Source organism: Triturus cristatus, chromosome 2_1 (assembly GCF_964204655.1).
Source record: "Triturus cristatus chromosome 2_1, aTriCri1.1, whole genome shotgun sequence".
In the NCBI taxonomy this organism is placed as follows: domain Eukaryota; kingdom Metazoa; phylum Chordata; class Amphibia; order Caudata; family Salamandridae; genus Triturus; species Triturus cristatus.
The window spans coordinates 601,404,283-601,431,328 of record NC_140581.1 but is presented as its reverse complement, the minus strand read 5'-3'; the positions used below and the strand labels follow the sequence as shown (position 1 = coordinate 601,431,328).

The window sequence follows — 27,046 nt, the reverse complement described above, 5'->3', positions numbered from 1 at the left end:
GCAGGATAACCACCCTTTCCTCTGAGCCCCCAAGCCACACGCTCGGGGGTACAGTGGGTGGGGGCTGGCCTCCTGACGTATGTGTAGTTGTCCCATCTTTAAAAGAAACCAGTTATTAAGTAATGAACTGACCTGTCCTGGTCCCTAGTGTAAATGTGATAAACAGAAACGTACATGGTAAGCCCTGACAGGCCTGAAAGTTGTAACATATACACGTGTGCCATTCCTCTCCGGCTCAGCCCCTCACAGCAGTTTATAATTAAATTACGCAGTCAGTTGAGAAATGTACTAGGAGGCCTAGAAGTCCACACCGTGGGTAATCTACGACCAATGTTTACGTTCCTGCGTCCCTCACACGTCGCTTCCTGCTGAGTGCCACTCCGCAGACCTTCGCAGAGGCCATACGAGCGGCTTCGGGGAGCATCAGTCAGTAGCTTGCACCACTGAGACAAAAAAGCACATCTCATTCAGCACTCACAGGAACAGCCGTCCCGTCAGACAGAAGAAGCTTGGACCACTTCCAGGCTCGGCCAGAGCACAGGCAGCTGATGCCTCTGCGGGGACTACCCCCGGCGCCCTCAAGTCATGGAGTCACACTGGACAGGGCGGTGCTCGGAGACCTTTTCACATGCATGTGCACCCTCACAAGCTGCCACGAAAGGCTCAGTCTGCACAGCTCACCACACCCTGCAAAGAGCCTCAGAGAGCTTTAAATGAAATGACACCAAACTTTCTGCCAGAGAGCCACGGCTCTGCGGCATGAACCAGCTCAGCACACAAGCTTTCCATTCCTTCACATGACTAAGGGTTTAAAAACAACATATCGTGGTTTAGCACAAGTGCAGTGAAAGAGCCCTACGTCACAGTGTAGGTTGCAGGCAAACGTTCTTTGGGATCCCAGCAAACAGCACAGAGTTGTTTATCGGAGGGAAATATTTCTAGGACAGACGTGTTTGGTTTCCACCACGCTGTGTTTGTGTACACGGTGCCTCACTGATAACAGCGAGCAAGAAGAGCAGGGAACAGAAATGTCCCGCAGCGTCCAACATCCGCAGGAACGGGCAGCTCACACGGCTCCGTTTGTAGAAGAGCCGAAAGTTAAAAGCAAGAATCCATTTCAATTAGCGACAGCCTAAAACTCGATAGTACTTACTGTGTCTTGTCCCTACTGTAAAATCAGTGTCAGAGCCAGCCGTCTCCAAGTCCCAGACTAAACGCACGGCAGCATATAGATCCTGTGCATTAGGTTGTTTCCATTGCAGTGCCTCCCCGGCCCTCTCTGACTTCAGTTTGGAGAAGTGCTCTGCTGACCAACCCTCCTGTCGGCACACGTGACGCGCCACGGCCCGGCCCCGCGCTGCGTCACTATTCCCCACCCGGGGCCCTCTGCTGCTCCACCTAGTTTATAATAATATGCGCATCTGTAACCCTATGCATACGGAATTAAGTCACTTCCTGCAATTGTGCGGCGCTTAGAATGTACATGTCATGGCACTTACACGGTCGTATTCTGTGGTTGTTTTTTGGGAACGATGCAATACCAGTCGCCTACTCTTTTTATAATGCCTGACTGAAAAAGATGCATGCCAAATAAATGCTTAGATGAAAAAATGTAATATTGGTTCAGAGAAACGGAATGAAGTTGATTACGAGCCGGACCGGGGTTCAAAGCAAACACTAAAAGAGATAACACATTTTGGAATATGTTTCTTCGCTGCTTAGCATTAGCAGTGAGTGTTACACTGAAGTAAAGGAGGGTCAAAGACTCAATGTGAGATGCAATGAACCTTAGCAGACTGACAGCTGCAGACGCCACTTTGAGAAAAAAACACGGAAGTTCTGTAGAAGAACAGGGACACGGGAACCCACTCTCGGCAGGGATTGCCTCGACTTTGTTTTTTAATATCTAAGAGTGTAGAACCGCACTCAGATCAAGCGAGAGTCTGCAGGACAGCCGGGAGTTCGTTCTTAGGTTTTACTGTGTATTTTTTATAGTGGGCACATTAGTTTAGCAGAACACTATCTGCGGCAGTCTTGCCCATGGTCCCCGTTAACAACACAGTCAGTGCATTGTGAACTCTACACGTTAACCTATAAATGAGAAAACAAAGTAATGTAATAAGCCACAACGTGTTGTGTGATGAGTGTGAAAACCATGGTGGCCACTATTTATGTTAGGTGGCAACAGGAGTGCCTCTCTCGCACCTCTTCGTGCATCACACTGCTATGCGTCGTGTCCTATGCAACAATAATCACACCTTGGTGGTCCTCATGCATGAAATGGCAACACTTCCCTCACAGGATCAATACAAAAGATAACACACTTCCAGCCACACACCCTACACGTGGTAGCGTACTACCTATGGAGGCAAGTCATTCAGGGCCAAACAGGGCATAAGCCAGTGGTAGCTCCTACGCTAAGGCCGAGGCGCATCGCCCGCCGCTTTATGCAGTGTAAAATAAGGAAAAATAAAATGATGATAACTCGAGGTTATTATCATTTTATTTTTCCCATTGCGGCGTCATTGTTGGGCGGGGCTGCTCTCACAGCAGGGGCAGGAGTAGTTTGCACTCCCTATGTGATCATGAGTGATAAACAGTCATGTGCACGTAGCATGTTCTCCATGCAGGCTGCATTACAGCCTGCGTGGAGAACATACCCACCCCTCCAGCCCCTGGATGAGCACCGTGTCACAGAGCTCAGACCAATCACAACGCTGCATTGCAGCATTGTGATTGGCTGCGGGGAGCATTGGAGCCCTGCTGCTGCCTGCTTTCTGCTGCCCCCAAGAAGCCAGGAAGAGGATGCAGGAGAGGCGGCGGCAGCCGGCCAGCCAGATTTTTTTTTAACCCAATTCCCCCCTGCCCCACTGCTGCTTCCAGGTAGCATCTGCCACTGGCGTAAGCGGTATTTCAATGTTGCAATATAATACAATACAACAGCTAATGACAGCATTATATTTAATTACCCTTTCTTGGTCCTGAAAAAGCGCGAAACATGTTGATCCGCACCTTGTTTCACTAGCTACTCGGGCACATTACCAACCCTCAGAAGTAGCATCTGCCATTTTTGTCTTTTAACCGGGCAGGGGAGTCTGTATAATAAAAGCAAACCTGACATCTCCTAGTCAGTTTTAGCTCACTACCAATGCACCTCATGAATCACCCCACTTGGATACCCTCGCACTCATCAGGTGGAAACAAAAACAAAAGATCTTTGCCAAAGTGACCCTTCGGGGGACCCATAGGTATTGCAACGCTGGCCCGACCAAAAGCACCCATCCGATGATGAAGCCTGGCATCCCAAGGGAAGTGTGAGGGCAACAAGAAACAGTCTTGTTGACTGTTTCTTTTCTGATCTGTCCATAACCTACACTCTTTTTTTAGGAACAGTGACCACCCGACTTTGATTTGACTAATCAGACAAGACCTGCGCAACACCACGCACAGAGTGACCGAGGTGAAGGGCAGACTGTTGGAGGTTGAGGCCACCGTTAAATCGTATGAAGGGCGCTTGGTCACCAAGCAGCGCCCGGTGGGTCAATTAGAAGCCAGCGCTGAGGATGCAGAAGGGAGGTCCCGCAGGAAGAATCTCCACATTGTGGTTGTCCCACAGGGGGTGGCGGGCAGCACACCAAAGAAATTCATATGGGAATGGCTGAACATCTAGGTCCCCTAGGTTGATGTGTCAAGAAGCTTCACTGTGGAGGGAGCCCACAGGGCACTGATCGCCGAGCCTCCGGTTTGTGCTTCACCCAGGCCGTTCATTGTACGTGTACTCAACTATACAGACAAAGAAGCTGTCCCTCAGGCTGCCGGCAAGGCCGGCCAGTTGCCTTTCCAATCCTCTTTGGTGATGATCTTCCCGGATTATACTCTGAAGGTACTGCAGCAGTGCCGGTCCTTCCAGGAGGCTAAACACAAACTGAGAGGCACAGGGCTTACATATATGCTCTTATTTTGGACCCGCCTGAAAGTACTTTTCCAAGACAGGAGCCTGTTTGTTGAGTCTCCTGAGACGGTGTGGGAATGGATTGAGGAGAGGCCACCATAGTGTCAAATGGGCGCTTCTTCCCTGACAGAGGGAGGGAGACCCAGGGGGATGGTGGAGGCCCCACAAAGGAATGGAAGGGATCGATGGGCTTCTACGTTGGGTACTGATTGTGTGGCCTCTGGAAAGGTCTCGCCTGCTGCAAGAGATGGACACTGATGACCTCCAGGAGGTGGCGCCTGCTACGCCATGATGCTCTCGGGGGACACTGTTTGAGAGTGATGCACACTTGTTTTAATGCTCTGCTCTGTTGTTCTTGATCTGTATCCTATTTTAGGGATGGTTTGTGTTTTTTAGGGGGAAAGGGCGTTCACAAAAGTATAGGTGGGGTGTTGGGGGAGGTGATGAGGGTTTGTTGAAGATTCTGTTTTGTTGTCAGGAGCAGGAACCATGCGTGCAGGCTCTTGAGACATATCTAGGATTTAGTAACACAATACAGTTCCACCAGAGTCATGAGTGATCGCCTTCAAATGACTGGCTCGTCAAAGACTCATGTAGCCCTGAATACACTAGCGCTTCTGTCCTGGAACCTCAACGGTATGTTGGGTAAAATAAAGAGTAAAGTAAAGTAAGTAACCCAGTATTTGCAAAGTGCAAACTAATCACCCGGAAGGGTCTCAAGGCGCTGGGGGCCATCAAGGAGATTAAGCGAGCTATTGCCCAGAGTCACATGGCGCTGGGCTGAGCTGCTGCTGGCGATCGAACCGTGAGCCCGTGCTCCGGAGTCAGCCACCCTGGCCGCTGCACCACATCTCTCCTTTATAGAGAGGGGCAGTGCTCAATGTGACTCTCGCGGATGTGGTTATGCTTCAGAAGACCCACCTGATGGGCACTAAATGCTCCTTCCTGGCATCTAAGGGCTACACTCAAGTTTATCACTCTGGGTTCCATAGGGGATCTAGGGGCAAGGCCATTGTCATTCGGGGCCTCCCCCCTCTGGTGGTCTCTAGGGTGTGGCACGATGGGCCGGGCCGCTTTGTGGCGATCACGCGCACACTCCATGGATGACCCCTCTTGTTGATATGTGTTTATACCCCTCCCCCGCTTACCTCAGAGGTTTTCGGCAAACTCAGGGACCTGGTGAGGGAGTTGGCTGATGCTCCGTGGATTATGGGCAGAGATTTTAACAGGGTGTGTGATGCGGCTCTGGACTGCTCGTCGACAAGTTCGTGGGCAAGTCATGGACCCACACTCCTGTCCTTCTTTGCGCATAACTGGGGTCTGACGGATGTGCAGAGGGCCCATCATCCTGTGGAACTGGGATACACCTTCTACTCGTGAACCCACTGCTCCTCCTCTCACTTATATTATTTTTCATCTATAATCGAGATGAGCATCGAGTTGTCGGTGTTGAATTAATGGCTCATGGGCTCTCTGACCACTTGGCGGTATCGCTGAGACTGGAGTTTGAGGGAATGAGGAAGGAGATGGCGATTAAATCACTTGCTTCTTCAAAAGGATGAATTTCGAGAGATGAGTCAGAATACATTACATCAATTACTTATTGATAATAAGGGCTCCATGATTTCCAGTTTTTCACTCTGGGAGGCTCACAAGGCCACGCTTCAGGGGTGCATCTTTAGTTACACTAAGGGCCATAGGGAAAGAAGTGAGCGGAAGGTCAAGGACCTGGAGGGCAGAGTGCTAGATATGAAACAATATCTGTCGACATGGCAAGACTCTATCCTGCCTGACTCACTGCATACTCAAAGCCTGCTTCGGCAGGAACTCACACAACAAGGGAAACCTGGTTAGCCACACACAATAGACTATATCAATGGGGCGGCAAGGCTAGCAAGACTGCATTGGTTGTGCAGACCCAGGGAGGCGGGAGCGCCTGTGGCCTACCTAGTGGCAGGGGAGGGCTAGAGAATAACTGGCAGCGGGCCCATTGTGAATGCGTTTGTGGCATACTATTATTCTTTATATGGTGCTGACCCACTGAGCCATTGCCAAGACCTGCATCAGTTTCTATTTGATATCCCGCTTTCCAGCTTGTCTTTGGAGGAACACAAGGTATTGAAGGCGGAAGATGCAAGTGATGAGCAGTGCACTGCCCTGGCCCAACTTAACGCTGGTAAGGTGCCTGGACCGAATGCTTTCCATCTACGCTTTGGCGTCTGGTGTGGCTTCAGATGGGCTTGCTAATGTTGACTTATTTCGGGAGCCATGGGTGGAGGGAGAATTACCCTTTGCCCTTCAGATAGCCAAAATAGTGGGTTTGCCGAAGCCTGGTAGGGAGGGCACTCAGTGTGGCGATATTTGTCCAATCTTGCTTTTGAATACAGAGGTCAAAATTTGGGCTAAGAGGTTGGCCACCCACTTGGTGGGGGTTATCCCTTGATTGGTCCATCCGGATCAGTCCGGGTTTATGCAGCAGCATAATACTCCTCCCAATCTTCGGAGAGTGCATAATGCAATAGTCTTGAGTGAGTCACAGCCTGAACACAGAGCCCTTTAATCCATCGACTTCCGGAACGCCTTTGACTCGGTGGATTAGACATTTCTGTTTACCCTCTTGTTCAGAGTTGGCTTTGGTCCCAAATGTATACGATACATACAGCTTCTCTATACTGGCATGGTGACCAGGGTAAGGGTCAGGGGAGCAGCACTGGATTGGTTTATCAATAGAGCAGGGCACCCGCCAGGGCTTCCCCCTTTCGCCTTTGATCTTCACGTTAATGATAGAGCTCCTGGCGGCTTGGTTGGGGGTCGACACACTTCTGGAGGGCTTCCGCTGGTTGAAGGGAGCTTGTAATAGGATCTTGTTATATGCCAATGATTTTCTTTTGTGTCTGGCAAATCCGGATGTGTCGGGCCCCAGGAGCTTGAGATTCTGGCCATATATGGATTGTATTCCGGACTTCTGCTGAATGCTCACAAATCAATGGTCTACCCTATTCCTCCGTGCCCCGCTGTCATGCCATGGGAGTCAGAGTTACAGTTTATTTCTCATGGATTTAAGTAGCTCAGAGTTTATGTCACCGCCTATGTGACATGGTCCTATGAACAAAATCTGGCATCACAGTTAGAACGCTTCGGATGAGATGTCAAATTTTGCTACTCTTTACCTTTATCTCTTTTGAGACGATCGGCCATCTTCAGGATGGTCTCCCTCCCATGCCTCCTTTATTATCTGCAGAACTACCCCTTCCTGAAAAAAATGCTTCTTTAAGAGCATCAATGCACAGATCACGTCTCTGCTCTGGAAGGGCAGAATGCCTCATGTAGCCCTTGGAAAGTGTGCTAGCCAGCCTTTGAGGGCGGAATAGCTACACCAGATATGCTGCTATACTACTGGGAAGCACATCTGTTGGTTGTGAACGACTGGTGGTTCACAGGATTTAGTGATCTGGCTTATGCTGCGGAGGGATGGATACTGAGAGATCGAGATTTCACTCATGTGCTCTTAGGGGGAGGGTGGGGGGGCTATCCCGCAAATCTCCCACCTGCTACACAGGTGGTAATTGAGATTTTGAATGCGGCCCTCAGGAAGGTGGGATGGGCGGACCGCATTACATTAGAGACTCCATTATGGCGGTGTACTAGGTTACCATAGGTGGCCACATTGCTGGGCTTTTTGGCCTGGGATATTATAGGCATCTCAATGGTAGGGGATGTGCTCAAGGGTGGGATGCTTAAATCTTTCAATGACTTTCAGGATGAGTTTGACTTGCACCAAACCCAGTTCTTCAATTATCTCAAGCTCCGGCAAGCCCTCCTCCCCACAATACAATCACTAGACACTATTCCCAAGTTCTCCCCATTGGAAGCCAAAATCCTGCACACACACATCCGGGAGCACAAGCTGTCAGAGCTCTATAAAATGCTACTGCGCAACATGCTGGATCTCCTGGCGGGGGCTTGAGGCGGCTTGGGAGGGGCCTGTTGGAAGACATGATTGGAGGGAGGCTGTGGAGGCCCCTAGAGAGGCAGTGATGGCATCCCTATTTCAGCCGATTTAACTAAAGGTGCTCCATAGGGTGTACTTCACTAGAGTCAGACTTCACAAGATCATCCCAACGGGTGACTGCCTATGACGCGGCGATACAAAGGGTGGTCTGCCCCATACATTCTGGCACTGCCCAGGTCTGGCTCACTACTGGGGAAAAATGCTGGGGAGGATAAAGGGGGTGGTGGGTTGGGGTGTCCCCCGGGATCCTGATTGTATACTTCTTCACATCATGGATGACTTGGAGGGCACACAATATGAGAGGGCACTCATTAGGCTGTGCTTAGTTGTTTTTCAAGTGAGACATCGCTAGGGCATGGAAGGACTTGGAGGCGCCTGCTGTGGAAGCTTGGGCAAAGTGTATGGGCAATTGTATGGAGCTAGAACACCCGATATAACTGTCACATGAATGTCCCCAGAAACATTTCAATATATGTGGGGATTGGGTGGAACACAGATGGATCTATCTAGAACCACATAGGGACCAGCCATGTGAGGCGGAGGGGACCCGAAAAGCACAGAATGCTGTATTTCCACTGCATGATCATAGGTGAAGGGTTCAGGCATTGTTATTTTAATGTACATGACTTTGATGACTTCTCACACGCTGTTATGTTTCATCTGGTACATTATTGTGGTGGTATATATGGATGTTACGCTGAGCGCACTATATTGTTTATCTAAAACTCAATAAAAAATTGTTTTTTATAAGTTGTAATTTTATAATGATAGAAATTGCAGGAGTGGGGTTATGGCACTGTCGAACTTTGATGACTAAATGTAAATGGAGTCACCTCAAGAAGAACTTAAAAAAAAAATTCAAGTGAATCACCCCCTGCAGTGCCAGTGGGTTCAAATGCAAAGACATCAGCTCTGTCAAGTTTTAGCTGCTGTCACTCGACTTGCCCAACCATCTCTCTCAAACATATTTTCTTTTATATGTCTTGATGGTCAAAAGCATCAGGCCTTACGCGCTTCAGTTTTATGATAATGCTGCTTCTAAGTCCTGCCACCCTCTCTGAGTTCACGTAAGAACAAACTGAAATTACTACTTGGCATGGATTCAATGGACATTTTTTAAATGAAGACACTTGGATACAGGAATAAGATGTAGACTTACGACATCCCTCTTACTTATACCTTAAAATATGTGAAGACGCTCCCGTGTTCGCCTTAATAAACCTGCAGTCATGTGATCAGCCTTTCAGCTCATCATACACAAATCAAAAGACAGACTCGTCGTAGTCATGCCAATAACATAAAATATAAAGACTAACAAAAGAACCTGACATGCCTACGCCTCTGCTGAAGGCGTCAAAAGAAAGGGTGGAGGAGGCCTTACTGACATACCCTCTTTACTAATAGGTCCATTAACTCAGTGGAGGTAATGTTGAAGGAATGTGATCATTCAACCCTGGGTTGGGTTGTGTTTCTTACATACAACCCTATATTTCATCAGCGACACTCGTCGGCATCAGTAAGGCTATACAACGGCTCTCTATAGATTTTAAAGCGCTGAAAACTGTGGACTTGCATGGTTCTTTTTCCTCTGTGTTCTACAGATATTTTCAGCACTGCATTCGAGTTCCAATAATATTATTAATGGGTGTCCTGATTATAGCACGAAAGGATATATCAATGAACTCAGTGGCTCCATGCGTGGATGAAGTTGCAATGTGCCACATTCTGTAAAAGAAGATTTTACACTGTTTGTAACTTAGAAATAGTGCATTGGTGTAACTGCAGCACCCTCAGACAAGTTCCTGCTCAGTGTACAAACCACTGCTACCAAGTTGTGCCCATCTCTGAAGTGTAAAGCCTCACTCTCAAGTCCCCATCGCAGCCAAGAATTCTTGAATAGTTTGCCAGCTCGAAAGTTTTCATTCTTCCATTAGTTTGGAGGTTGAATGTCTACCATACCATGACTATCCCATCATTTCAGTTTCTGCACCTGAAAAGCTCTTTTTCTTTTGGGTTGTGATTCATGGTTGCCATTGGAGCCCTGTGTATGAAAACACATCTTGACATTCGGTACTTGTGTGTTTTAGCTTTTATGCTCCCCGGGTGCAAGAGGATCCTCTTGTCACCCAGCTCTGGTTTTCACATATTATTTTTCTCTTATTAATAAACCTTTTCAGACTTCTGATTGATTATGAGCGCAGATTTCTTTGAACTGGTATGGTGAAAAGGGTTTGGTTGCCTGCCAGTGATTATTCAGGGACCGGGTCTTTGGGGGTTGTTTGTAGCTGACTGTGGAAAGATGAGATGCCACGTTGCATAGCCTGTACATATCGCATGAAACCTTTCTTTTCCTTTAACATTTCTAAAGGAAAAATAAAGGCACCCGTAGTACTCTACAGCTGGTGGCATTCTGCCGTTGATGTTTGCAATGGCTATCGTAGGGTTTTACGCAGGGGAACCATAGTTCTCGACACACTTCTGGAGGGCTTCCGCTGGTTGAAGGGAGCTTGTAATAGGATCTTGTTATATGCCAATGATTTTCTTTTGTGTCTGGCAAATCCGGATGTGTCGGGCCCCAGGAGCTTGAGATTCTGGCCATATATGGATTGTATTCCGGACTTCTGCTGAATGCTCACAAATCAATGGTCTACCCTATTCCTCCGTGCCCCGCTGTCATGCCATGGGAGTCAGAGTTACAGTTTATTTCTCATGGATTTAAGTAGCTCAGAGTTTATGTCACCGCCTATGTGACATGGTCCTATGAACAAAATCTGGCATCACAGTTAGAACGCTTCGGATGAGATGTCAAATTTTGCTACTCTTTACCTTTCTTTTCCTTTAACATTTCTAAAGGAAAAATAAGGCACCCGTAGTACTCTACAGCTGGTAGCATTCTGCCGTTGCTGTTTGCAATGGCTATCGTAGGGTTTTACGCAGGGGAACCATAGTTCTCGTCGTCCGAATGGATCTAAAGTCAGAACACCAGCAGGCTGTTTTTCCAGGACCCACTCTTACTTGATCCATTTCTCTCAGAATGTATTCCATTTGCCAATCTATATATATTGATTGCAACAAACAGGGGCAGCCCTCTAACCCAAACCTGGGGCTAATAAACAATATAAGCACCACAATGGTTCAGGAATAAATTAGAAAGAATAACAATTATAACATATAATAGTCCATTCAAGGAACAAAAGAGTGAATAATCAAGTACGCACAAACGTATAAAAAAATATTTTTGGTTAATAACAAATACATAAATACACAATAATACAATGGTGCTCTCAAGATTACACAAACCTATACAATGGCGAAAATACAAATTTAAGTGTAAACAGAAAAACAACAATGGCAGAGGAAAAAATACAAAGACAAGTTTGTCAGATGACAAAAACAAAACACAATATATGCTTCCTCTTGATTTTTTGCCAGGAAGGCGTCAATGGCGTTTCAACCTTGCTAATTTATCAGGTCATCATCAGGACATAATCAACGTACAGAGCAACCATCAAAAAAACAAACAATACCGATCCACTCTCAAACAAGAGATCAATGAGTGTCATCCAAGGTGGTAAAACCCACTACATACAGCTCTTATCCATCGTGGTAGCTTATAATGTAGGGGCTGTCCATGCACCAAGCTCACCACAGGGAGGGAAACCCTGCTCCATGTGACCTTTGTATGTGCGCAGTTGTGGTTGACTGCAAGGCTCGGCTTTCCAGCAGTGAAATATTTTTGACTAACCAACCCTCGCTGCACACCGATTTTAGCTCTGTGCAGGATAGTTTAGTGCCTGTGCCCATCCCTCTGTGGGTAGCCAAACCATACAATGCAAGACCTTTAGCCGTGTCCAGTGGGAGTTAGCTACAGAGCCTTGCCTATGGCCAATCCCCATATGCACTCCACTGCAACCAGTAAAGGAATGCTGTCTGCATAGGTCCATTTTAAACTATTTTCTTTTTTTATAATTATTTTAGGGATTGTGGAGTATTGTGAGCACACTCCCCGACGAGCCCACAGACCTGGTGGAACACCTTCACTTCAAGATACTGGCCAGCCCTACCACCACCCTCCAAGGAACCCTCATCTACGGACCCCTTGGACCCTGTGGACCTTTTGCCAACTCCATCACGAACATCATCTCCCCGCATGCCATCGTATCCACCAACTACACCTTGCTGGGAGACCTCAACAACAAACTGGACCCAAACACCACATCCCTCCTGGACAACCTCCACAACATTGGACCCTGCCAGATCATGACCGAACCCACGCACTCAGCAGGACACACCCTCAACCCCCTCTTCACCACAGGAAATGCCATCACCTTCAGCCACACCACCGAACTCCCACGGACTGACCATCGATGGGTCCACTTCACCTTCAGAACACCCACCATCCACAGACACCAGCACCTGCTCCCATGAAGAAACTGGACCAGAATCACTGACGAACAGCTCACCTCCTCACTCAGCAACTCCACCCCAACCATCGTGGAAAACGATGACCCCAACACCGCAGCCCGAACCCTGCACAGATGGATCTCCGACAGCACCAACACCATAGCCCCCCTCAAGAGAAACAACATTACCCATGCCATGAAAGCCAGATCGTTTACCACCGAACTTCGATAGTCCAGACGCACTTGCCGCCACCTTTGAAAGACGTGGAGGAACACTAAATCCACAGAAGCCCACAATAACTTCAGAGCCGCCAACACGCCCACCACCAACTCATCAGAAAAATGAGGAAAAAAGCGATTAAAGACAGAATCTCCACACACGAGCACAACAGCAAAGAACTCTTCAACATCATCAAGGAGTTTGCCCAACCTACCAGCGAGTCTACTGACATCTCTCCCTCACAAGACCTATGCGACAAAGTCAGCACCTTTTTCCACCACAAAATCAAGAGCATCTACAACAACAGCCCTCACCACCGAAGACACACTGCAGACAATGAAGTCAATCCACTCCAGGGCCCCCACGGACCCCTGCCCCCACCACATCTTCAACAGAGCCGCCATCACCATCGAACCCATGCTCCGCCACACCATCAACCGCTCCCTGGCAACCGCCTCGTTCCCCGACAACAGGAAACACGCCAAGGTCAACTCCCTCCTGAAGAAACCCTCGGCGGACTACACCGACCTAAAAAACTACAGACCCATCTCCCTGCTGCCGTTCCCAGCAAAAGTCATCGAGAAAGCCATCTACAGCTAACTCGCCACATTCATCGAAGAGCACAACATCCTCGACTCCTCCCAATCTGGCTTCAGAAAAAAACACAGTACGGAAACAGCCCTCCTCGCCACAACAGACGACAGCCGCACTGTACTGGACAAAGGAGAAACAGAAGCTCTCATCCTCCTCGACCTCTCAGCGGCGTTCAACACAGTCTCTCACCACACCCTAATACGCAGACTCCACAACGCAGGGATCCAGGACAAGGCCCTCGACTGCATCCGCTCCTTCATCACCGGCAGAACACAGCAGGTCAGACTCCCCCTTTTCCTCTCGGACTCTACACCAACCACCTGCGGAGTCCCACAGGGGTCCTCCCTGAGCCCTCCGCTCTTCAATGTCTACATGGCTCTGCTTGCCCCCATCGTCAGAACCTATGGACTCAACATTGTGTCATACGCAGACAACACCCAATTCATCCTCTCCCTATCCAACGAACCCAACACCACCAGACACAACTTTCGAGAAGGCATGGAAGCCATCGCCAAATGGATGAAAAACAGCTGCCTACAATGAAACACAAATAAAACAGAAGTACTCATCATGGGCCCAAACCCCGACGCCTGGAACGACACCTGGTGGCCCCCCGCCCTCGGAAGCCCGCCCACCCCACGGACCACGCACGTAACCTGGGATTTATCCTGGACTCCGAGCTCAAAACGGACCGCCAGATCAACTCCGTCTCGTCCTGATCGTCCATAGTGATCTAAGAATTGCTCTGTTTCCCACTTCTGTATTCCCCTGTTAGCCTGTAAACTTTCCTGCTGTGTCATAGTGCAGTTTTTTGCTTTCATTCAAATCACCTGATATGGTTTCCCGGACCTTATTTCCTGTTCTTTCCCAGTAAATATCTTTACAACAAACGCCGGCCATTAAAAAGTGAAGACTGCTTGAGCAATAAAAAAGACATATTTTGTTCATGTTAATCGTACGTACAAAGTAAACATCAATAGCAGATTCAGAGAGGATGGGAAACTGGGAAAGAAAGAAATCAGTTGCTGTCCCATCAGATCAATGACAAGCAGAGCAAAGGTAGCAGCTAGAGACATGGGCAGACTAGCTGGCCCAGGTGGGCCTTATCTGGGATGCAAAGCTAAGTATATATTTATCACACTTGTTCATTGGACGAGAAGCATCTCACAATATGTGTCTAGCATTGGTTTAGTGAGGAGCCCCTTCTCTAAGGGCAGTGAGTCTTGGTGGTCCCATCCCAGTTCGTTCCAGTGCAGAGCATGCTGGTCATTATAAACTGTAGCACAGCTTTTCTTCCACGGGAATTGTGAAGTGCCTAGAAACTACAGTGTGCGCTGAGCAGAAGACCTGAATAAAATGCAAAAGTGGTGAGAGCAGCTGTATAAACTGGCGCCAGAAAAGCTGATAAAATTACCAAAAGAAGCAGGTTCCAGGTAAGAAAATATAGTAGGGAAACTGAGCAGTGAAATTTCCGCTTTCTCTCCTGCTGCGGGTATCTACAACAGCAGGTTGGAAAAACAGACGGGGGCTTGATCAATGGACTTGCTGTAATTAGACCTCAGGAAAGCTTTCGATGTGGCACCACGCCTACAAATAGTAGGACCGCCGAGTAGGACTGGAAACAGAGTAATGCTGCCACATGAGTTAAAAACTGAATGATAGGCAGCGACACTACGGTAAACATTCAGTTCTCATGTGGAGTGGCGTTGGTGCCAGAGGGATCAGGTTTTCCGAGAGTCTGGAAGATCAGGGTAGCTATTTTCAGATCTGGAGGCCTGCCGTGGGATTAATGCACCAGAGGGAGACGGTCAAATGAGGCATGAATACAACCTAGCGGGGTTGTCCGGGAGGTGCAGATATGTTTTCATGAAAGAGCAAAGTCGAACCTTTCTCGAAAGTCATACCTTTAGAGCTCACACCCAATCAAGTAGGGACATGAGGTCTTCAAAAAACATCAGACTGAAGGGATTGTAGTTATTATATGGATGATTTCAGTATGACTAACCAATGCAGAAAAGGTATGGAGAAAGAGCGTCAAAGTCTGCAGGGGTCAGATAGCGCCTAGAACAGACGCTGTATCAGTGCTGTACTCATCATTACTAACATCTCATCTGAAGTACCGCATGCAGATTCGGAGACCACGTCTCCAAAAGGATAAAGACGGAAATTTAAAAATTGAAAGCCAGTAACCCTACCGCCGCTGCTGCTATCACCGGGGTCTCGTCAGCTGCTTCTCCCCCCCCCGCCGCCGTACCATCTAGCGGCCGAGAGAGAGGGGGAGACTACAAGCCCCAGCCTGCCTTGCGGTCCCTCACGCTCGGACGCCGCCAAACGCGCCCGGAGGCGCACAAAAGACCGCGGCTCCTTCCTGAGAGTGGGAAATTTAAAAATTGAAAGCCAGTAACCCTACCGCCGCTGCTGCTATCACCGGGGTCTCGTCAGCTGCTTCTCCCCCCCCGCCGCCGTAGCATCTAGCGGCCGAGAGAGAGGGGGAGACTACAAGCCCCAGCCTGCCTTGCGGTCCCTCACGCTCGGACGCCGCCAAACGCGCCCGGAGGCGCACAAAAGACCGCGGCTCCTCCCGCGTCGCGGGCCCTCAGAGGTCAACAGTGGTCGGGCGGGCCACTCATCTAAGCTGTAGACAGGTGAGAGAAGCGATATGGCTACAAGGGGGAAGCGCTCTGCTATTCAAAGCGGTGGCCCAGATGCGGCACATACGAGTATACCATTATCTTTGGAAAGTATGCTGGACAATGCTTTTAATATGGTTGCCAATGAAATTGCGAGTACGGAGAGACGGATGTCACTGGAACTCTTGCGTGTACACCCTGAGTCCAGGGATTCAAGCGTAGCTTACACTGTACCGCTATCTCCAACCGTTACAGTGTCTAAATCCAATGTGCCCAACCCACCATCTATCACACTTGAGGAGGAAAGTGATACTATTATCCTTGAATCCCAGCTTGACACCACTGAATACGTCCCTATCCCTCATATATCCCCGAAAGCCAAACCTGCTGGAGGAAAAAGGAAAAGAGGCCCCCCAAAATCTTTAAATAACAAAAGGAAACCAGTTCCGTATAATAAGGGCCAACCCACACCGCAGAGTATGTGGACCAGAGGGAAGCAAAAAACAATAGGGGTCAGTGGTGCTACGACTGATGAAGTGCAACTGGTTGAAGGACCCCTGGATATTACTCCTCCCAGTAACGGCATAAACTGTACTTACACACAGACTGAGCCAGTTAGTGAAAATATTCCAGTAATGAAATCAAATGCTAACTTTTTGGAAACCATTGTAGATACCGTTTTTAAACAGTTAGAATGTCAAATGATCAAACAGTTTAATAATATTTTTAAAAGATTGGACCGTATCGAAACAATGATTAAAAATGAGGATGTTAAGAGGAAGGGGGCTATCAGTCTTGATTTAATAAGGGGTGAGCGCTTTTTGAAAGATTTAGAAAACGTTAACAAAGGTATACTAAGTGACGTGCGAAAATCCCCCAGAAATGTCACCACTGCAAACATTGTATCGAACAGCGTTAGTGACGGGAGAAATCACACTTCAAAAACCCCCCAGCACACCCAGATCACAGCCATAGAACTAATATGCCCCAATACTATAGCCACTAATACGCCAAAGGATGCTCCCACGCTCCAAGCCACAGGAAGGAAGGCACCTACTAACACTGCATCTGATATGGGCCAAATAACTACTACAAGGCCAACAAGGCACTCAGGGCCAGTCCTTAATCTGCCCCCCGACGCCTGCCCTTATGTGATAATTCTGGCAGGCGTCCCTCAGTTAAGGGAGGGACAGAGCGAGACATGGATGCAGCTTAACAACAAATGCGTAGATTGGCTATCTAAACATAAAGGGGTAGGACCCAATATCATGAGAGAAATTTTGACTACACGACGGGTGAGCTGGGTTGGGCCTCTACCAAAGAACATAGAAGGGGATTGTATTGTCATCAATTTCAGAAATCCCTCTACAGTTAAATTCATCCTTGGTAGTACTAATACATGTTTTTCTCCATCCACTGATATAACCTCCTTGCCATTGGGTTACTTTTACAGACCCCATTATAGACCTCTTAGTTCCACTTTTCCGCCTTTTCCCTTATATAATAGGTACAGTGCCCTGTCTGACCTGGGCACTCTGGACTGACCACCAACTATTTCGTCAGACTCAGCAATTAGGAACTATTCTAAAATACTCAGGCCAGCAGAGGATTCTCCTATTGATTTAAATACAGTGATTGCCAACGATGATAAGGTGCCTAAGAATAATAGCTATGTTTCTACTCCGGTATCTTCTATTAACAATTTGGCAATCCTAAGCTGGAATATAGCACGTTTAAATGCTAAAGTTACAAACAGCGACTGGGTGGACTGGGTTTCTAAATTCGATATTTTAATGTTTCAAGAAACCTGGTGTACCACTCCTTTACTTTTTGATGGTTTCTGTTGTTTTAATCAAACTGCTTCTATACCTGCTTTAGGCAGACCCAGTGGGGGACTATCAACATGGGTCAAAATGGGTGCCGATGTCATAACTGAACTACTGGAAACAAACAACAGAAATTTCCAGGCATTGCTTTATATTAGCAGTGTTAGAATATGTTTTGTAAATTTTTATAACAACGATTTTAAAACACATCCCAATATGAATTTTATAGAGCTGTTTAATTTTATTGACGATATTACTGAAAGACAAATGTGTGGTAAACTTGACGGGATATGTGTTGGAGGCGACTTTAATGCACACATCCACCGTCAAACTCCTCCCTGTAAAAGAGGTGAAGAACTATCCAACCTTTTGGCCACGAGGGATTTAATTAATGTAATGGAAAAAGTAAACACCATGGAAAAACTCCGCCCTGTGGCCACCTATATTTGACATGGGAGTGCTTCCACAATTGACTATGTACTCATGAGCCCTATGTTGGTGGACCTTTTATTAGAGGCCTCAGTAGTCAGGTGTATCTATAGCGACCATTACCCCATTCTATCCACTCTTAAACTTCCCCACAAAAGGTTGAAGCGGAAGGAAATAGGGGCAAAAAATCTAGCCGTGTCGACAGATAGGCTAAGGGTGGTCTGGAGGGGGATTAACAATAAGGGGGTACTAGCCCAGGTTATAAAATCTTATCCTGGACTAGTCTTCACCTGCCTGTCATCCGACCACCCTGATTATGCGATTGTGGAAGCATTCACTGAATTGTGCAAGACTATAAAGAAGGAGATATCCAAGCCAGTCTTAATCAATATTAACATCACCCCCAGATGGTTTGACAACTCTTGCTCCAGAGCAAATAGAGATTTGAGAGCTGCCTTAAAGACCGATCCACCAGATCAGCTTTTGGTGAGGACCTTGAGGTCTAGTTACAAACGTGCTTTAAGAACACGATCCGACGAGCTTTTAAAAACCCATTGGGAATCACTCGTAAGAACTGCAGCAACAAAGGATATTGCCGGGTTTTGGAGAGAGGTCAAGAACCTGAAATCATTTGGCTCTAATATCACTCCCATAACTTGTAGCATACCAGGGGATGTATGGGTGAAGCATTTTACAAATATTTACATGGCATCGACTCCTCCTATTGAAAATTGTCAATCATTTAGGTTTCCGCATATTTCAATAACGGAAGTAGAGGATGCAATTCTTCAAAGCGCTGGAAATAAAGCGCCAGGGCCTGATGGAGTATCTATTGATTTAATAAAATCAGAGCCCGATCTATGGTCCCCACTTTTGTGTAATGTTTTTAATAATTTATCCAACACTTCACTGCCTGATTCCTGGTCCAATAGCACCATCGTACCAATCTTTAAAAAAGGGGATAGATTTGATCCTGGGAGTTATCGCCCGATATCATTAATTGACAATACATTGAAGATTCTGGGCAGGGTCATTTTTAATAAGATTAACATCTGGTCCGAAGAAAACAAAATTTTACATCCATGCCAGTTAGGCTTTAGAAGCAACGTAGGGACGGTTGAGCAGTGCCTGAACCTAAACTTAGTTTTAGATAAATACACTATAGCTAAAAAATCCCCACTTTATCTAGGTTTTATGGATCTAAGCTCCGCCTTTGATTTTGTCAACCGATCACGCCTATGGACAGCCTTGCTGAGGTATGGTTTGGATGAATCTCTGGTCCACTTTTTGGCCCACTTACACAGTGACTTAAAAGCTTGTGTCCGTATTAACAATGATGGTGAAGTTTCGGGCGAGATTTTAATTGGCAGGGGTGTTAGACAAGGCTGTGTCCTGGCTCCCCTGCTTTTTATTTTATATATAAATGAACTAAGTACATCCTTGGATAAACTGACTTTTGACGTTCCGCTCGTTAACGGCAAACCCCTCCCTGTATTGCTTTATGCCGACGACGCGGTACTTTTAGGTCGTACACCTAATGCACTTCGCACTTTAATATCAGGCTTCGTTTCCTATATGGCCGATCTTGACTTATGCACAAATTTTAAAAAATCTTACATAATGTCTTGTGGGCCAAAGAAACATAAAATCAACCATATTACGTCAGGGAATAATGTCCTAAACAGCACTAGCACTTTCCCTTATTTAGGTTTGTTGTTCTCCGATTTCGGATCCTGGCAACCACATGTTGCCAGAGGGAGGAATAAACTGGGTAAAGCCATCAATTCTATAATCATTTTACGCCAACCAAAGCATACCAAAGTCATTCTGTCACTTTTACAAATTTACAAAACCCAGTGCGTCCCCACAGGAACTTATGGTGCTGAGGTGTGGGGATACTCGAGCTGCACGAACATCCAGATAGAAGAAAATAAGTTCTGTAGGAGGGTACTGGGGGGTGTTATCTCGGCACCATCATACGTGTGCCATAGAGAATTGAACCTCCCATACATAGAGGACTTTATAAAATCCAGACCTGCTCTGTTTTGGTTAAAAATTTGGCGTAACCCAGCAGCCTCACTGACTCGTGACATAATTTTAGACTGCCTAAAAAGTGAGCGGGCAAAATATATTCCCTGGCTCAACGCGGTACAGATGAGCCTTCTAAGCGTAGATATGGGGCATCTCTTCTCAGCACCCGAAGCAATCGATACATCACATAGGACCATAGTGAAAAGGGCCTTATTTGATTTGTATAGAGTAAAAAGAGAAAAAATGGAATTTACAAAGCCAGTAATTATTGGGTACATACCACTACAAATATCATGTACTAAGCCATTTAACATGCCCCAAGGCTACCTACGCAAGAAATTGGGCAGATGGAATCGGAGTTTGCTGTTTAGATTTAGGGATGGGAGTGTGGTAAACTTACTCTGCTTCCCCTTAGGCTACACTCATAACTTGGGGAGTCTATCCTGCCCATGTAACCAGGGTGGAAAGCAAAGTTTGTTGCATTTTACACTGTTTTGTGGCTTTTATGTAAAATACACCAAACACTTTCTAATCCCTTATTTGAGAGCTAATGCCCTGACGGATTTTAATGAGGCTTTCAGAGTTTTACGGATGTTAAGTACTGACGATGTAATCTACAGAGTCAACCACTTTCTTCAAACTGCTGTCCGTTCTCGTGCCTCAATGAATACGACTTGAAGTGTGTTGATTATTCTGTCAAGTTAACTTTTTGTGTTTTGTTCATTGGTTGTCCACTAACCTTAATGAACTTGGTTTGAAAGCCTGTTTATTATTTTGTTCATTGCACTTTTGTACATCGGGTGTACCATCAGATACGTTGTTTTTAAGATTAGTTTTTATCAATGTCTTAGGTTGTTTTATCGTTTGTACACTGCATATTTGCACATTTGATGTATCTTAGACATGTTGCTCTTTTAAAATATGTTTTATTATTCATTGGGATGATTTTTTATGCTTTTTAATGGATGTATTTTCTGGAAATCTCTGACACGTTTGATCTAGAACTATTTTTATAGTATCTGCGTTTTGAATCTGCACTTATTTGACTGTGTTTAAGAATGTCTGTTGTATTTTGTATGTACTTTTATGGATGTCTTGTTGATATCCGAATAAAGATCATTTGAATTGAATTGAATTGAGGATAAAGACGGGTAGTAGGCAGTCCACAGATGGGCTTCCAAAATAATGTGCAATCTGGAGAACAAGCCCCATGAACACTGGCTAAAGCATTTAGGGCTGTGCTCGCTAAACAATGGAGAAATAAATGGGGTATAATAAGGCCTTTTAAATCCTTAAGACAAAACATTGCAACGTAGAAAACATTCTCCAGTGGTAGATCCTTCATGATACAGGGGACAAAATATGAGGCTGGAAGGAGAGGGGACTGGAAACAACTCAGGAACAACTTTTGGATCTCATCTTTTTCAGAGAACAAGCGTTTAAAGGGAATTGGGCGTTCTTCAAGAAGAGTTTAAAATACTGTAAAAGAATAAATTAAGTTAAAATGCCTGGAAGAACAACAGGGAAACATAGACATCACACAGTAGAGGTTATTCAGTTCAGAATTAATGGTATAGAAAACACATAGTATATGGCAGCATGGCCTGTAAGGCAGGGGGACATGTAGAAGGGGTGAGCTTGTCCCGTCTCATCTACCCCCGATTCTATATGTTTTTTTTTGTATTAGATTATTAGGTTGACGTCACAGTAGCTTCGAAAAGCTCTGTAATAGCATTGAAATGACTCAAATGTAACCAGATGTTTATCAAGTGATACAGACTGCAGAACACAGAAAGAGGACTCTTACTTGGTTAAGAGGCTGGAGAACATCAGACCGCTACCGAAGGAATTATTCCGTGATCAACATAACGGATATCATATAATATAAATATAATACTATAATATTGAATGTGCCTCTCTGAACAGAAAGTGAGCGAAACATCGCTAAGACTGCCTTTGGAAACAGTACTGCAATTCCTTTTAAAACATTATTAAAAAAACACTCACAACAGTTTAATAAATATTTCATTAAGTGGTGCTTCAAAAGCTCAATTTTATTTATTCTAATTTTCTCAGCTCTAGCATCAAAGTATCACAATGGACAGCTGAATAATGTTATACCCCAGACTGGCACGTGCCTGCATCCCACATTCCAAATAGTGACGGGTGTGATGGTGAAAGTCGCACAGTTCCTATGCCAGGACTTACAACCAGGTGAGGCTCCCCCTACAGTGCCCTGCGAACTGCTGATTTACATCAGTTTAAAGTCAACAGAGTAAGACCGCGTCCATCCCAGCAATCTCTGACCGTTTCACCCACACAAAGAGAGAGCTATTTAACTAAGCACTAGATACACTCAGAGAATCGCCACCGCAGCGCCTAAAATAAACAAGAATCGGGGATGAGGCAGGAAATGCGTCCCAGGCTCAACAATCAATTGACACAGCTGACGGATTGGAGAAACACAAAGAACGACAATTCCCGAACAACTTTGCTAACACATTGAGTAATGTAACTTGTGCTCATTTTAAAGCGCTCCAATACCTTTGGGTAGATTAGGCGCTATACAAAACTGAAAAAACAAACAAGAAACCCGAATAATTTAATAGCTGTAAGGACGAGTGTAGCACAGGAAAATCAACCTTTTTATGTCAGTTGAAAAAAAAAACGGCAATCATCTTTACAATCTCAGGGTCCCATGAACGTGGTTTTGAGAAACCTCAACCTCAGAAGAGAGTGGAAACAGGTGTTCTTGATATGCATCTCTTTTTCCTTAAAGCTTTGAAGATTCTTTATCTAAACCCAAGAATAATATAATATAAAAACAGACAAAGTAAGACAGGTGACCTAGGCACTCATTTTAGTAGATGCAGCACAATCCCCTTAGTACAGGAATAGCACAGTGACTCAAGCACCGCCATCTTTCTAGAAAAGTGAGTGGGCATTTAAAAACTCCACCTCAGGGAGGCCAGCTGAGTCCCCAGTATTACCTCCTTGTAAGTCTTTCTCGCCACCAGTTACAAAGTGAGCTTCAGCTCTACACCAGAGACCTCCAAAGGAAACTCAGCATTCCATGCCTTCCATCCCAGCCCAACATGGCCGACCACCGTCACCCTTGACCCAGTATAAGGGGAGAGTCGGCCCATCCCACTAACGGTAGAACTACAAACCCCAAGAACTAATGAAGCCGATAGAAAAACAGGGAGGGAGGGATGGGAACTCATGTGGCGAGGAAGACAATACTCAGAGTAATGAAGATTACCGTTAAGTAACCGGGGCATTATCCACCCATCAGACTACTCCTGTCCACTGGCTGCTTTCGGGCAAGCAGGAGAGGTTTTCCTGTGCTACCAAGTACGAGGCCAGCAACTTCTCTGTATTATGCTGAGCCTGTCCGACATAGAAACATCAGGGAAATGTTGATCTGCTACTGGCTTCTTGCCATGTCCAACACAAGTGTATTCTTATTACTAGAGCACTGATGAAATAAGACAGGAATGCTGGTGGGTACTGCCCAGTGGATGCCGGATGCCCAACGGAGCAGCTTTTGTTAACAGTCTCGCACTCTTGATAATTTTCATGCTCGTGTCAATGCGATGACGGACACCTTTACCCAGTGTGACACATTTCGAGGGCCCTGATGAAATCACCCGTTTTTCCCTGTATTAGAAATTGAAGCATCGGAATAAGTAGAAACAAATGCTGACTCATTTGGACAGGAGGTTTCTTCACCATGTTACGAATAGCTCGTCATACTGCTGCATTTAGCAATAACCAGACTAGCAACATGACATCATCAAAGCAGGACAACCTCAAACTGGGCATAAGATTTGCCCGTTTTACTGTGTTTAGGAAGTCATAAAATGAAGCAATAACATTCAACCTGAGGTTACCGCTTTTTTCTCAAAGTATACGGTACCCTAAATGTATAATTCCTAAGATAGGACTCATAGCCCATGTAATATGTGTAACATGACAGGCTGGTTCATCATCATGTATGATTAAACGCTGGGGTTTGTAAATTGGATAAGATCTGTACTAAATTCAATTTGAATTGTTCAAGGTAATTGTTTTATAAGGCAAGTAACCTTTAAACACATTTTAAATTATGCGTGTATATATCAATATCTATAAATAAATAAATTATATATATATAGATATCGATATATACACACATAATTTAAAATGTGCTTAAAGGTTACTTGCTTTATAAAAACAATTACATATATCATGCACATATATATGTATACATTAAAGTGCAAATATTTTATCAGTCATAAAAATCCTTCCCAGCAATATTCCAACTTCAAAAAGAGCTCCGTTCAACTAAAACAACAATTGAATCCAAATGGGTAGTAACAGCACATTTGAAGGAAAAGGACCAAGGTATATCAGAATAGATGGATCACAGATATCATCAGTGCTTCTAAAAACAAACAATAGGTATTGGCTACACTGACCCCTCCATGTAACATTTAACTGCCCATCCGGAGTTGCTCCCACACCCTTCATTTAAGGCTCTGCAACCTTAATTTCAGTCCTGGCAGTTCTTGTCAATATTTTATCAGGTAACATTACCTAAGAGGTGGAGTGAGTGGGTTATAGATTTCTTTCCCAACAATTCATGCAGTGTTTGTTTAATAAATTAAGTGGGAAATTAAATTCAGAGTATAACTTTATTTGCCTTATTGCCACTGTTCAATCCCTGGAAATTGGAAGACTTTGCAAGAGAGTGAAGATAGATTTTGCCAGTCTGTTTGTGTTGTTCCACTCATCGGAGGCTTTAAACGTAGAGCAGACAGATTCATTCAAGACCAACTAGACATTCTCGGCAAAAAGATAATAGCTCTACTTTTTCTTCCCAGACAGTAACAGCGGATTACTTTCTTTTTACGTATATCATCATATCTTCTGAGAGTTCTGTTTAAGCACTTTCCCTTCTGATCCCTGGCGCTTGATCATTCTGTTTAGCACTAACATAGGGCATCCATATGCATCTAGAGATGCAGCGTGGATCTCATCGCTCTTCTCAATAGTATCAATGATTAGAAGCAATAGAGCCTAATAAATTATATAAGCCCGATAAGTTGGCGGTTGCTTTTATGCCCACATTGTTTACATTGGTGTCGTAAGAGAAAGATCTAATGAATATAACGTCTAGATAAGATTCTGCAACCTGCAGTTTTACATTCCTGATCTACTCTACTGCCTTGACGCCCATTGGGCTTAGTAGCGTGGTACAAATTTGATTTCATTCATTCATTCATTGTCATCCACTTGCAAAACACCAGTATCCTGGTGTTATCCTTGACCACAGTGAGATCATCGGCTACACTATAATCTTGCACAGCCAAGGACATGTGATGCACACCTATTTGGGTTACGTCCAGCAGTGTGCGATCATCTGCATGTACTATTATACTATTATCCTATGTATGTTTAACCCATTTTAGGACAAAATGAATGACAGGAGTTCAACACAGCAGGCAAATCTACTAAAAAATCTGCATGAAAAGGCCAATACCAGGCAATTCCTGATGGGGATCTTTGCAGCTAATTTCCAAGATAATTCTATTTGATCATGTACCCAATTCTGAGAGGGCAACAGCTGTATAATTGATAACAGGTCCAAGGTTATCTTCCAGCGCCTCAGCTTATTCCCCAATTAGAATTGATAGCTGCCGTAAAGTCTGCAAAACAGCAATATAAGGCGTTAATGCTCACTGGGCCTCTTGAAGACCTCCACAACACCAACTGTGAAACACAATGGCTAAAATCCTGATTGTTTCACTGCGGTCATTTGGTGAATTATCGGCCCAATACTCAAAACTAACAAGATGATTTGTGTGAAGATTTTGTTATGGTGTCGGAAAAAAAAAACATTAGTCAGTGACGGGGAACATCCTTAACATCGCGGTTAGTACACTGCGATGCAGTTACATCGCAATCGTTACAACGACTGCGATGTTACCACGCCATGACATTACAACGCAAGTCTTTACATCGACTTGCGCTAGATGGCGTGCTAACATTACAAATAGTGTAGTTTACTATCCCAACACCTTCCCTACTGTTAAGTGGACTGGAGTTGGAATAGTAAATTACGCTTTTCGAATGTTAGCACGCCATCTAGTGGAAGTCGATGTAAAGACTTGCGTTGTAAAGGCATGGCGTGGTAACATCGCAGTCGTTGTAACGACCGTGATGTAACGGTACGCGTTGTAAAAACTCGCGTTGTGACATCGTACATCTGTCAGTGACAGATGGTGTGTACGTGAATCGTTTATAAGTATGGGTTTTATTTACCCACCACCGTGCGTCAGGGTCCTTCCAACTTGAAAATCCATGTAAAAATAGACATAATTAGGCTGCACACTAATCTGGGTTACAGCCCAATATACACCTTAGTAAACTATCAGGGCCTGCTGTCCTACTTGGTTTTCAGGAAAATATAAACTCTCACCTTCTCCTATGGAGATCAGTTCTAAGATCTCAGAATCCTGTATGTATACATCATCTTCCCCCCATTGACTGTTGGACCTGCAGAAACCTCTGCCAGGATCCTAGCACAATGGTCGTAATTAAGGCATGTCTACATATATCACATTAACTAAAACTTCCAAATTCCCTGATGCTTCAAGATTTCATGTGTGTTTCTGTTTCTTTTCATAAATATTTGAGATTCAGATTTCATTCGCTTGTAAGTCAAGTCATCTTTCGCATTTTGAAATGTACATACCAATCTGTTACATCTTGTTGGGAATTTTCTCTGATTGAAACTTTCTCTTTCAAATAAGGTTTTATTACCAAGTTTGTATTTTCAATTTAAAATTAGGGGCAATGAGGCCATAGAGTGGTCTATCAAATACTCCTTTATAACATTCTAAAGCAATTCATTATTGGAATTTCAATTCTTGGCTCTAGGGCTTGAATCACTGTGCCTCTAAAT

At 45.3% G+C, this 27,046-nt stretch overlaps 1 protein-coding gene across 23 annotated transcripts in view; it reads right to left on the bottom strand.

Moving 5' to 3' along the window:
- CAST (calpastatin) overlaps positions 1–27,046 on the bottom strand; it is a 564,844-nt gene that overhangs the window by 372,490 nt on the left and 165,308 nt on the right. For 9 of the 23 annotated variants that reach the window (XM_085632521.1, XM_085632522.1, XM_085632523.1 and 6 more), the window contains exon 1: positions 1,154–1,343. The exons of the other annotated variants lie outside the window; for them this stretch is intronic. The gene's annotated coding sequence lies outside the window, so the exon portion shown is untranslated. Of the gene's footprint in view, positions 1–1,153; positions 1,344–27,046 lie in introns of those variants that run through there. 23 annotated transcript variants of the gene reach the window in all.